General features: G+C 37.0%; 1 non-coding gene across 1 annotated transcript; it reads right to left on the reverse strand.

Moving 5' to 3' along the window:
• Window positions 1-10,507: 10,507 nt before the first annotated feature.
• LOC150083845 (5S ribosomal RNA) lies at window positions 10,508-10,626 on the reverse strand. Its single transcript, XR_016547133.1, has one exon. It is a non-coding gene; the product is annotated as a 5S ribosomal RNA (ribosomal RNA).
• Window positions 10,627-11,069: the final 443 nt, after the last annotated feature.

Below are 11,069 nucleotides of genomic sequence, written 5' to 3' on the forward strand. Positions count from 1 at the left end.
CAAGCCTGGATTTCCGATTCGACCTATTGTTTCCTACAGGAACTCGGCATTTTCAGCCTTAGCCACACATGTATATAACATTATAAAACCTTTTAGACAGGTTATACAATTTGGGATTAAGAATTACGATACATTATTTAATAATCTTAAAGACTGTAGACTCGGCGACAATGACAATTTATTCTCATTAGATGTTACATCATTATATACGAATGTAAACGTTGAATACACATTAGATATTATTTGGGATATGTTAAATAAAAACTCGACACCGATTAATTATACGAAGCTGCCTATAAAGGAGATTTTTCACTTAATTAAACTATTAGTTGAGGCTAACTACATCACCTTTCGAGACAAGGTGTACAAACAAATTTTTGGATTACCAATGGGTTTGAGCCTGAGTGGCTTAATGTCAGAGATCTATCTCTCAACGATTGAGCAGATACATTTGACACCTTTTCGTCCCCGTATCACATACTATGGGAGGTATTTAGACGATGTTCTAGTTATTACCGATAGTAGTACTATCCAAGATATTTTACATTCGTTTAACAATATTCATTCTAGACTCAAATTTACATTGGAAAGGGAAGATACGGATACTAAGTCATTAAACTTTCTAAATTTCACGCTTACCCGGGACTCGAACAAAATACAATTTAGCATCTATCGAAAAGCCACAAACACCGGTATGCTTCTACATTATAATAGCTACCACCCGTTCACCTACAAAAGATCGATTATCTTTAATCAATTTCTAAATGCCTATAAATATTCAACGACGGATTCTGCTTTAGACTCAGAAATACAAATATTAACTAGCAGATTCTTGAACAGGGGTTATCCCATTAACACAATAAATCGAATTAGGGTACAAGCTAAGGATAGGATACAAAATACTGCACCAATCAACAATAGTAATATCAAAAAATACTTTATTTCTGTCCCATATGTTGAACAGTGGCACAAACAGCTTAACAGATTCTTTAAAGATACCGAATTTAAAATTATAGCTAGGCCTATACGGAAGTTACACACTATACTGAACAATCGCTCGGTTCTTTCGGCGTTCGCAACACAAATTAATGATCCCTGGTTTACAACATTTCTTGCGGTGATTGCGACTCGTCTTATCAGGGTTCCACGCGGTTTTCTCTTAATATCCGTGTAAATCAACACGAAGCCTCTGTTCGTGCTTCTCGTTCAGCAGCGTCAGAATTAGCCTTTCATGCCATTAACGAAAAACATACTTTTTTATTTAACGAGGCCAAAATACTTAACGTTCAACGTAATTATACGCGACTATTAATTGCAGAAACCGTTGAAATTAAATTACACGAGAATTCTGTTAATGTTCGGCGGCCATATTTGATCTCCGATGCGTGGACCTTTACGCGCATGCGCGAAGACACATAATCACTATTTAAGTTGCAGGTTTAGCCTGATTCGGTAATTTTCATTCCTGTGATCACGACAGTCGGTCGAAAAGCATTGTCAGCTTCAGGAAGGAAAATCGTTTTGAATATTTTCGTTAGATTCTTTTAATTGCGTTAATTTGAATTTTAATTGTTTTGAATTGATTTTGAATTGTGTTAAATTGATTATTTAATTATTTATATTTTACTTTAATTATTTATATTTTACTTTAATGTACCGGTAAGTTGTCGATTTTTTCGTTTTTTCCGTTTTAATTTCTGGAGGGTATCATACGGAAGTGTTCCACGTACTATATTGAGGTAAACTCCTCTTATTAATTTACTAAAAAAATATATAAAAAAAACATTATTATTCTTTTTTTTTTTTTAATTTGGTTTAGCAAATCATAATTAACAGATCACCATTTTGAATTCCATAAAACTAAAAAGTAATTTTTTATAATAAAAACTAAGCAGCAGGTTTAAACAGACACTGTGAGTGTCTATGTGAGAGAACAATAAACCTTATGTCCACATATCCTTCAATGGATGTAATTGAAAAATTTGATTATATTTCAAGATTATGGATACAGATATATCATAAAATGCATACCATCTTAAAGAAAAATTATAAAATTTTTGAATTTCCATTAAAAAAAAACAAAATCGCTCATTTATTGTTCATTTTGTGAGTGTGGGTGGGGGACAGATAGCTGGATTTCTGGTATCTTCAAGATACCAAGGCATATGACTGAAATAACATGGAATTGGTATATTGCTAATCTGCTAATTGGTATCTGCTAATCGCTGTTCGGTGACCTGAATATCCGGGTATCGTTCCAGCCTCTTGGTATGTAGTCGCGATCTGTGCATTGTCATATCGGTCTCTAGCTTGGTTATTTCATAATATGCTCGCATGATGTACGTATCCATTACAATGCTCCACTTAATGCGTTGGCGTTTTCTACCTTCCTGAGTGGTGACTAGCGCAGTTGCCCAGGAAACACTTCCAGTTGGTGGGGCTGGATGGTCTTGCCCTTATCTTGTGGTAGCCTTACGGCATCATTATCTATGGAGGTGGACTTGTTTAGCTTTGGCTTATGATCAGTGGTTTATATATTTATTTTTAGATCTCACGAGTGACACCAGATGGCGCCACTAGCTGCCTCAGCTGTAACTCCGACCTTAGGGAAGGTAAGTCCAATGGGATAATTTTCGCGATGATTTTTTTTTTATCATTTTAATATTATTATTATATCGGTCTCCCAGTGTAATAGAGCCGCGTTCGCTTCCACGAATGCGGGATTCCATGTTAGCTTCTGATGTACTATCCTGGCTACCTGGTCGTGTCTATGAGTGTACTCGGTCTGGATGATCATCTTACATCCCGCAGTGATGTGTTGGATCGTTTCTGAGGCCAAATGGCATCGTCGACATGTGTCATCGAACACTCCGGGCTTTTTGGCTATGTGTTTTCTATAGTTCCTGGCGTTGATTACCTGGTCTTGGATGGTGAACATGAATCCTTCAGTCTCGGGGAAGAGCGTCTTGCTCATGAGCCATGTAATGGAAGCAATTTTATCTATGTGATCTTGATGGAGATCATTGTAGTGTCAGCCATGGAGTGTCTTCTCTGCCCATCTTTCTAGCTTCGTTTGTGCCTCCTGGTCGGGGCGAACCCTTGCTTAGGTTGAGTGGGGTATACCGCTTGTCTATCTTCCTTATGACCTGCTGGAGTGCTCCTGTGTGTTTTTCTGGAAGTAATCCTTCTGGTTAACTATCGCTGCTTCTGTTGCTCAATGAGGTCTATCAGGCCCCTTCCTCCTTCTTTCCGGGCAATTGTCAGTCTCTCCATGGCAGATTTCAGGTGGTTGCCAGCTCTTGGTCATCATTGTCCTTATTTTTTCATGATATCCTCCAGCTCAATGTTAGTCCAATCTATGACCCTGAAGAAGTATGTTAGCACTGGGATTGCATAGGTGTTTATGGCTTGAACTGTGTTCTCTCCATTCAGCTTTGCTTTCAGCAGGCTTCTGAGTCTGATGATATTTTTCGGTCAGGCAGGCCTTAATTTCCTTGTGCTGTAACTGCTGCGCCTGCATCATCCCCAAGTATTTGTTGGCCTCTCCCTCTACCATGACTTGGATCTCTTTACCAGTCTGCAGCTGGTATTTTCGGTTGACTAATTTTCCATGGTGCAATCCATGGGTCTTGCATTTGTCTAGACCAAATCCTATCCTAATGTCATTGTGAATTCTTTGGTGATCTGGAGTAGTTGCTGGAGATGCTTCTCAGTTCCCGCGTAGAGTTTGATGTCATCCATGTACATCAGGTGGGTGAGTGTGTAGAGGTTCTTCGTTCCTTCTTTGAGGTTATATCCATACTTTCTACCGTTCAGCCTGGTGAATAGCAGGTTAAGTGCTAGACAGAACCACAATGGGCTCAGGGCATCTCTCTGAAAGATTCCTCTCCTGACGGAGATAGGCCTGATTGTGATATTTTCGACTTTAATGGTGGTACTCCATTTTTGCCATCATTTCTCCTAGGAAGTTTGTCACTATCTGATTGACTTTGTAGATGTTCAGCGCCTCTGTTAGCCAGCTATGAGGCATGGAGTCGAAGGCCTTGTGGTAATCGATGTAGGCTGTGTACATGTTGCAGTGCTTCTTGTAGGCTTGCTCCATAACTGCGGTATCTATGGTTAATTTCTCCTTGCATCCTTTGCACTGCCGCTTGCATCCTTTCTGCTGTTCGGCCATTATGTTCTGTCTCTCCAAGTTGTCTGATATATTCCTAGTTATGCAACTGGTCAGGAAATTGTACATCATTGGGAGGCAGGTGATTGGCCTATATTTTGCCGGGTTTCTTGTATCTTTGTCTTTAGGCTTCAGATATATGATTCCTTGAGTGAGAAAGTGCTTGTGCTTGTGTGTGTGCAAGTGAGCTTCTTGTACCAGTAGTTGTGGACGTTATCTATTCCTGGATTTCGCCAGTTGTCAGAATTCTTGATTGTTTGTTTTACTTCCCGAATCTCCAACCCTCTCATTTCTTGTACATCGTTGGTTTTCTTGCATTCTAGTTCTATCCAGGAGCTTGGCTGTTATGCCTTACTCCCCTGCTTCATATGTTTCCCAGAACTCCTCAGTCGTCTTCTGCTCGGGTGGTCCGTTCACTTCTTTCCCGTCTTCTCCGAGATTTCTGTAGAAGTTCCTTTGGTCCTCATTGAAGATTCGGTCGTTTATTTTCCTCTGGGAGCTCTCTTTGCATTGTGTAGTCTTGATGAGTGCAAAGAGGTTCTGCTTCAATGTGTCCAAGTACCCCCCCTATTCTCTGATTTTTTTGTCTCATGTTTCCTGTGGATGCCATCTCTCTTGAGGATGCTCTTCACTTTTCCAATTAATTTCTTACTCCTATTGCCCGTTGGTACTGGATCAATTGGTCTATCTTGACTCTTAATTCTTCTATCTTCTGCTGAAGTCTTCTTTTCCAAGCTGGCGGTTTCTTCTGCTGCTAGTCTCTCGTTTCTCTTCCATTAATCCTCGTGGCTGTTCCTTTAGCAGAATACACGGCTGTGTGGATCCCCTCCAGTGTTTCACTATTGCTATCGAAGTAATGTGGTGTTATGTGTCGATTGAGGTTGTCTGTGACTCTCCACAAGGTTCTATTCAGCTTCTGTTTCGGTATCATGTGAGTCCTTGTGGGGTCCATTCCTTCGAATTCTGTTAGGGCCTTCTTCCACTCATCCTCTATTCTGGATATCATGACCTCGTCTCTTTCCCCTTCAGCTGCTGTGGGTTGTATTTCTTCTTGTCCTTCCTCCTCTGGTTCTGTATACTTTATAGTTGATTGCTCACGTCCTGCTTGATTTTTTCCAAGATTGCAGGAGCCATCAGGTTCTTCGTGATGATGATCCTTCTCACTAGCCGCTCATTTGCTGTTCGGTGACCTGAATATCCAGGAATCGTTCCAGCCACTTGGTATGTAATCGCGCCCTGTAAGTTGTCATATTGGTCTCCAGCTTCGTTATTGCATAGTATGCTTGCATGATGTATGTATTCATTTCGATGCTCCCCTTCATGCGTTGGCATTTTCTCCCTTTCTGGGTGGTCACTAGCACAGTTGCGCAGGAATCATTTCCAGTTGGTGGGGCTGGATGGTCTTGCCCTTCTCTTGTGGTAGCCATATGGGGGACAGTGCCACTTGCTCCACTGTCTTCCTTAGTAGACTGTCTCTGATTTTTCTAACCGACCCCTCTGCCTAAGGCCTGAACACGAGTGACTTATTATTATTAGCTACACCATATAGCTATATATTATTAGCTATATTAGCTGGTGTAGCTATATTAGCTACACCAGCAAAAAATTCCCGATTTACCGAGAGAGAGAGAGAGAGAGAGAGAGAGAGTGTGTGTGTGTCTGTCTCAAAAGTAGAAGGGAATCACCAGGAAGAGAAGAATGATGATATCCAGCTCAGGACCACCCTGGGTGTGCCAAACCAATACTTACCAGGTGTTAGCCCCTGGGAGCAAAGGAATTAAACAAACTAATGTTTGCTTAATTCTTTGCTGCCTCCCTTGATATGACTTTTTTACATTTAGCTTCAGCAATTTCTCTTCCAATTTCTTTTCAGTTATCACAAATTTTTTTTTTTTTGTTAGAAGTTGGTGAATTTCTGGGATTATCCTCCAAAAAAATTCCTTGTGTGTGAATGCAAATACCTATTCAGTTTTTCAGCAACCTGTGCAGGATCAATCAACAGTTAAACTATTCGTGTCTAGTGGACTAATGTGATTCGTCCCCTTCCTTCTAGTGTATATATACACCCAAATAAAGAAGTCTCTGCTTTTATTTGGATTCTTTGCCAGAGTGCCATTTACCAGTTTGTCTCTGCCATTTAAGAAATGTTAAACTTCAGTTACCACTTCTCAGCTCATGTGCTTAATGTTTTAGATCTAGCTGCAGTAGCACATTCTGATTAATGTCATTAACAACATTGTACGCCCTCATATCATCTATTAACTTAGACACTAGACTTAGGTGTTTACAGTAACCATGTTAAGTTACTACCAGTATATAGTTATGCATATTATTGTTTAAAATCTTGAAATACTTGAGTACATAGGAACCATAACGACATTTTAAATTCAGTTTATTAATCTGGCCTAATAAAGTGAAAAGAAAAAAAAAAGGATAATAAGCATTACAGAAAAAAGAATTTGCAAAACAGAAGTCATCTATTCTATTTTTATTTTCTATAATTAAATTTTATGCAATAATAATAACAAAAAAAAAAAAATATATATATATATATATATTGGGATTATGTCTAATGACAATTAGATTAAATATTAAATTTTTAAATAGCGTAAATGAGGGTATTAGCTCCTACGTTAATGCTATTGTACAGGTGACAATTAGACATTATACGTGCATGGGTTATATATGTATTTAACTTATTTATACCTTATTACTTTTTAAAATTATAATACTACTATTTTTTTTTTTTTTTTTTTTTATGAAATCCCAAACACAAAAGGTATCAAAACCTATAGTACTTAGTACCGTGCATGGGTTGAAGGAGAAGTATGGGGGGAGGGGATGCCAGAAACTTTGCTCTAGAGACTAAACATAGGTTTCGCCACTTCAAGCCTCCAATAAGCAAAGTGGTGGTATTGCACCAGGTGATGAGAGTCATCTACCACCTTGGGAGAATCAGGTTTGCAGTGACCCCAACCAACCTGCTAGTTATATATAAATCTAGCCCTGGTATGGATAGCCTTATATTTAAATATATAACATAGATACATATAAAAACAACAAATGTAAATTTAATGAAGATTTGAGACTTTTAGAGAAATTCTCTTTCTCCAGTATTCTCTTATTCTCAAACTTTCTGTAATAGTCTCTAATCTTTTTTAAATTTACATTAATTTTGTTGTTTTTATATGTATCTATGTTATATATTTAAACATAAGGCTATCCATACCAGGGCTAGATTTATATATAACTAGCAGGTTGGTTGGGGTCACTACAAACCTGATGTTCCTAAGTAGTACCATAATTTTAAAAAGTAATAATGTATAAATAAGTTAAATATATATATATATATATGCAGTATATACTAATTGCCTGTACTGTACTTAGAAACCATGCAGTTCCACATAAATCTTCTATAATGTTTTTTCGCCATAAATTAGGTGTTTTGAGAAGATTCAACATTTTTTCTCGATTAGAGGACACAGTTTCTTATCATGCAATGGGGATTTTGAAACAATAAAAAAAATATTAAAAAGAAACACGACCGATTATGCAGCCTATATGAAATTAGTTTATGAAAATAACGAATTTCGTATAATCTATTAATTAGTTATTATACTAGTTTTGAAAAGTAATAAGCTTTGGAAAATTTGTTGGGGAGGTTGAAGACAAGATATTTCGGATTTTAAAAATTCCGAATCTTCTGTCTTCAAACATTGTGTGGAAGAAACATAAAAAGACAGTAGTCTCAGAAGAAACAAAACATAAGAAAGATGAAAAATTAAGATTTGGAATAAATTCATCGTTTCATTTTATATACCACACTGATAAAAGGAGTACATTGAGCTTCGAGTTTCATCAGTGAACTTACAACTCTAGATACATTCTTCATGAAAAGAGAAGTTGCAGCTTTACCAAACAACTCTTTATATCCATTAGGAAAAGTGTGCATAAAAGAAGCAAAAATTAAAGACTTGGTTAAAACTATTGGTTATATACCTGAAGAGCACAAAAACTTATCAAGCATTGTTCATTGGCCATTTCCTCCAGAGAGATGATGAATAAGCAATTTTTTTCTTTTTTATTATTTCACATTTTGTATTTGATGATTTATTTTCAGATAAATTTTTATATGTTAAATGTATTCAGCTTGCTTTTCGTCTTATCTATTAGAAAGTAATTAAAAATAGTGTATTTTATGCACATTATAAATAAAAAACCCAGTGCTATTAACAGGGCATCAGTCCTGTAATGCTTTTATTTTATTATTATTCTTTTATGGAAAAAGATAAATATGAAAAGAGAAACACATTATCAACACTTTTCAATAAGTATTTGTATTACTTAAAACCAGTTTTTTTTTAATTTCTCAAAAAACGTCAATCCCTCGACTGACGACTCTTAAAATACTTTTTTAATGAATAGTGATTGGAATAGCATTCATTCCCCATCCCCTCCTTTTAGCCCCAGGGAGAAAATAGTGTTCGGATGGAACTTAATTTTCCTGCTCATCCAGCCTCATGAAAAGGATTAAATAAGGATTATCAGACAAAACTGCATATGATCAAATATATACACATAAGATTTAATGGTACTGGGTCCCAGGCACCTCCAATAGAATAAAGACGGCCCTGTCACAAAGAATGTACACTGTGTTTAAATTTTTAGGGTGATTGAATAAGACATACAGACTGCAGATAAATATGTTCCACTAAAATTTTTGTGAAAGAAAATCTTTGAGAGTAGGAATATCTTAAAATAAAAAAATTCTTCCTGTTACTTTGAACGTGGAGTGCACCAGTGGGTTGAGAATCACTATTCTATTAATTTTTTCTTCTTTATTAACAAAATGGCAGTGGCAAAACAATCTTTCAAGAATAAACTGTTGTGATTACACAGAAGAAAATTTCACAGGAAATTTGGAAGAGGATGTCACAGGGGATTAGGGATTAGGAAGAAGATAATAATGACATTTATTATTATTATTAGCCATATGGTACAAGGAGGCTTTTGCTACACCAGCCAAAAAAAAAAAATTCTGAATTACTCTGAGAGAGAGAGAGAGAGAGAAGCAGAAGGGAATCACCAAGGAAGAGAATAATGATGATATCCAGCTCAGGACCCTGGACTCACCAGATGTGAGCCCTTGGATTAAATATATCTGGTCAGTGGCTGCAGCAGAGACATGGGTTCTTACAAAGAGAGAAAAAGAGAACTGGGTTGAGGCCTTTGAGATATGGTTTTGGTGCAGGATGGGAAAAATTTAAATGGACTGAAAATTTTTCAAATGTAGATTTATTAAGACATATCCAAGAATAAAAGAAAATTCTAGGTAGAATAAGATCAACTAGACTCAAATGGGTGGGTCATGAGATTGAACATGGTGGTTTGCTTCTGGATGCCCCAAAGGAGACTGGAGAGAAAACGCCCTAGGCAGGAAGACAAAAAATACCTTCATTGGGACGTTGCTGAATGAAGCAGGATTTCAATTTTGAGGGACTAAAATAAACGGCACAGGAGAGACAGCTCACAAGACTCAATTACTGATGATGAACAAAAATTAGCTTTATTTAAATCATGATATTCAGTCATGGAAATTAAGGCCACCATAGCTGATGGTGCATAAGTGCACGCTCTTTAAGTGATCATGGTTCAAGCTCGCGTGAATGCTAAATGTAGCACTCTTATCTTTTGAACTCCTCTGACCCAGAATGTAAACAGAAAATTTAATGATCCCAACAGCGAACTGAAGGCATAATATCCACAAGGTAGTTGCCACTAATGGCAATGAATATTTTTTATGCAAAATTGCCATCCAATTAAAGTAAGAGCTTTACATTAAATAGAGTTACCAGATCTAGAATTCAAAAGCTGGATAAAATAGGAAAAAACTAGGCCATTTTTATAACGTGGACATTTTAAAAATTATATCTATTACTAAAAAATTACAATACATATTTATCGCTTCTACCAATCATTTTCAAATTATAAGTAACCAACAAAATACTATTCACAGTATTTGTTTCTATTTTAATTCGAATGTTGCCCATTGATTGCTAAATGAAAATACACGCTCTACGTTCCCATTGTGGGTAAACTAGAAAACTGAAAAATTTTAAAAGCTCGGAACGCTTGCATCGATTAAAATATTCAGCCAACTTTCTATGGGCTAATACGTTTAATTTAATTCATTTTATGATGAATGGGATGATTGTGGTCACAAGTGTAAAATACGCGAGGAAGTCTGGCAACTCATTAAGTGAGAATGATGTGGAATAACAAGCCCAATGTAACATTGGTCGTTTCATGGGGAAACGAAAAATGAAGTAAAGAAGCCAGCAGCATCCGGTGTTCCCAGGTGGTCACCCTCCCAAATACTAACCAGGCCCAACGCTGCTTAACTTCGGTGATCAGACGAGAACCGGTGTATTCAGCGTAGTCTGGCCGCTGGCCAATAGGTTATTTTGTGAATGTTTCCTATGTACTTTATTTATCATCATCTTAGCATATCTAAAATGAATATTTATTCATGTAATAAACAAAAATTTCAAAACAACCAATTTACATAAGATAACTGAAAAACTATCGTCCTCTTTAGCTGTTGAAATGCTATTCAGTTATGTGACGTCATTTCCGCAAGTGGAACAGACGCTTCGCCATAATGGCGAATACGTGTGGTCCACTCTAGTTCGGTTTGCGAAGCGCTTTAATTATTATTATTAGCCATATAGTGCAAGGAAGCCTGAGGCTTATACTGCACCAGCTAAAAAAAATTTCCGAGGTACCCTGAGAGAGTCAGGAGTAGAAGGGAATGACCAAGAAAGAGAAGAATGATGATATCCAGCTCAATTATGAAAGAAGCCACGTTCGTGACAATTTCTCTCCTTAATATTGC

The sequence above is a fragment of the Mastigoproctus giganteus genome, chromosome 6, assembly GCF_048544385.1.
Source record: "Mastigoproctus giganteus isolate SK-2022 chromosome 6, ASM4854438v1, whole genome shotgun sequence".
Taxonomy (NCBI): domain Eukaryota; kingdom Metazoa; phylum Arthropoda; class Arachnida; order Uropygi; family Thelyphonidae; genus Mastigoproctus; species Mastigoproctus giganteus.